This window comes from Pteropus alecto, unplaced genomic scaffold (genome assembly GCF_000325575.1).
Source record: "Pteropus alecto unplaced genomic scaffold, ASM32557v1 scaffold81, whole genome shotgun sequence".
Taxonomy (NCBI): domain Eukaryota; kingdom Metazoa; phylum Chordata; class Mammalia; order Chiroptera; family Pteropodidae; genus Pteropus; species Pteropus alecto.
In genome coordinates this window covers 18429491-18432663 of record NW_006433378.1, presented here as the reverse complement: position 1 = coordinate 18432663, position 3173 = coordinate 18429491, and the positions used below count along the sequence as shown (strand labels likewise).

Below are 3173 nucleotides of genomic sequence, written 5' to 3'. Positions count from 1 at the left end.
AAAGAGAGATACAGTATAAGGAGTTGGAGGAGAAAGTCAAGGGGCAGAAAGTGAAGCCGGAGGGTCTCCTTTCTTTGAGGCACAACAACCTCCAACCCTGTACCTTTTCCCTCCCAATGAAATAGGGTACAGTGATTATCCTGGCTTCTCTGATCTAACAACTGCTCTGTCCATGGGAATGAGCAGCAAAGTCTTAAAGTTAATGTGAGTTTCCTTGCCCTTCCAGGTCTCACAGAGAAACAAGAAGGAGCCCCTGGTCTTGCTCTTTACTTATGACCATTGTATGTGCCATGTGTGTATTTAGAGGGTGAGGAGGAAGACCTCAAGGGTCTCAGGTTAATTATTAAGTAAGCAATAGAGGTAAACTTACACTTTGGTTAAGCAGCTACAAGAAGACAAGAAACGTAATTGAACCATTAAATTGAGGACTCTAGAATGCTCATAGTGGATCAAATAAACCCCAATTTCTATTTTGAAGCTGTATATTGTATAATTTACTGGTGTACAGATACTGAGTTTGTGGTATTTATTAAGTTTAATATGATCTATCATATCTCTATTATCTATCTATCATTTATTATCTATCTATCATTACCTATCTATCATTCACTTATGGTTACCATTTGTCATCTACCTATCTCACTAAAAGAACAACCATACAATCAGACTTTTAATCTTAAATATGAAAGGAGGTGGTTTTGATTTTTTCTTATCACTTGGTACACAAACAAGAATTATTTAGGCACTTAGAAAAGTATATGCTCCCTAGGAAATTCCAAATAGTTTCTTGAAAATTTGAATGTTACTTTTGGCTTTCTTTTTTTCTTTTTCTTTTTTTTCCTTTTTTTTTTTTTTTTTAACACAGGCAAATTGAAATAGAAGATGTGATGTTCTATAATGTAATTTTAGATGTCACATCTTAATAATTTAGATAAATATTTTACTTTTTTAATATTAGCTTCTCTTTATTTTTTCTTCAATTTAGAAAATTATCCAGTCTTCTCTCCTTTTGTGTACTTACACTCAAATATGAATATTTACTGTGTTTAATACAATAGTTAAGTTCAACTTATATCTTAGAAAAATTTGTGCATTCTATCAAATTTGTACATTTGGTCTATGGCCATGCTACCCTGAACAAGCCCAATCCAGTCTGATCTCAGAAGCTAAGCAGGGTCGGGTCTGGCTAGTACTTGGATGGGAGACCACCTAGGAAGACCAGGTGCTGTAGGCATAAGAAATAAAAAAAAATAAGGGATTGTAAGCTGACAAAGTCCTTATAATCTGTGAGGTCAACCAAGGGTTGCCTCACCTAAAAAAAAGAAAAAAAAAATTGTACATTTGAATCATTCTATTATTTGTGCATTATATCATTCTATAAAGAGGTCAAGAAATATTTATCTAACAATAGGGAAATGAGTGATATAATGGTCAACTAGCAACCCAGCTTTTGCCTCTTTTATTTAGATGACTTAATTCTAGAGAAAAAATTTCGAAGAATTTTATTAAGGCATAATATTAACCACAAAGGTATTAAATAAAACATATTCCTACCCTGACTGCTGCTTTGATGAAAGTTTTTTGGCTTTGTGGAGGACCCCACAGAAACCTGAATTGCCCAAAATTGTTTTATTTGACTGCTTCAGTGTTTTTAATTTTCAGAGTGCTTAAATTTTTCCTGCAAAGGGAGAAAGAAATCATTACACAGATAATGTTTTATAGCCCATCTCATATATATCCTTTAGTGTATTTTCAAGCAAATTTTCGAATTTAGCAGGCTTCTAAGACACCATCTCATTATTGTAGATGAGATGATTTAGTGCCTCTTTCAGGAAGTATGTGTGTTTACATGAACCAAGTCAGAAAAAATATTGAAGTAGAATTTTAGTTTCCTCTTTAGTATCTAGCAGCCAAATTCTCTTGTTGAGTAAGAAACAGACAAAGACACTATTTAAAATCTTTAAGTTTTTGTTTTAACTTTTGTAGTTATAGATATGTTCCTAGAAAGAAATAATAAATATTTGTAAAAAGAATGCAGAAGCACCATGAATAAAAAAAGATTTTTATGAGATTGTTAATATAACAAGATAATTTTCACAAAATTAATAATAATACAAATTCCGAACTCAAGACAGTTATGCACAATGTCAGTAAGAAAAGAACTACATTTAAGTTAGATCTAATAAGATCCAATTATAAGTTCTCTTAAAAAATTACGGTTTTAGTTTTGTGATAGTTTTGAGCATGCCCCTATATGCAAAACTGTTTTTTGACAGTTTTATAATAAAGTTTTTTATAAGTTTTTTTTTAAGAGATAAAGTTCATGGTTAATATTTAAGTATTACTTACCATGAAAAAGTAAAGAGATGAAGTTAAATACATCATGGTATATGACTATTGCTATACATTTTTCAAATAAAATATCAGATTTTTGAGTTTATATCTTAGATTTTATAACTTTGATTAACTGTATTTAGGCATAATATGTCAAGTATTTTACTGTCTCTAATTCACAAAGCCTCCTGAAGTTGAGAAATGACTTCTGTTCATGTATCTAACTCATAGCACAGTTTTTCAGGTAGAAAACCAGAGAGTAGGCTAGATGGATTATGATTCATCTTTAACAGAAGGCAGAAAGGAGTCTAAAATAGAAATGTATATGCTTTGCAGTGATGGGACTAGGTTCTGCTTTGCTGCACCTTGTGTAGTGAGCAACAATAGTCTGGCATATCAGGGTTGAGATTACCTGGGACATTGATAACACTCCCATAGCCCAAAGGATAATCAGCAAGTAGAAAAGTTTGAATTTTACTAAATGTATCTACTCAAACAAGATGGCTTCTTCCTCAAATGGTTAAACATTTTAACTTACATTCTGATTTCACTATATCTCTGATATATCTATGCAGTATTTACCCCTAACTGTTTAAGAAAATCCAGTTTTCAATAGTTTATTTATTTTGGTTTGTTTCCTATTTTCAGATAATGGGTTGAAGTCAACTGAGTCTCTTGTGGGTGTTCTATAAACTCAGTCATATGCAATGTCTGTATCACATGGTTGTGAGCATTCTCACTTGCTAATGACTTGTGCAGGACATGCTCATCCCTTCTCTTTTCCCTACTCCATTCAGGTCTTTGCATTTCCAAGTCTCTCCACATTCCCCTCTTTGTCT

The 3173-nt window shown here is 32.4% G+C and overlaps 1 pseudogene; it reads left to right on the top strand.

Annotated features, from left to right (window-relative positions):
* Nucleotides 1-1115: 1115 nt before the first annotated feature.
* LOC112476841 lies at nt 1116-1234 on the top strand (annotated as a pseudogene).
* The last annotated feature ends 1939 nt before the right edge of the window (nt 1235-3173 follow it).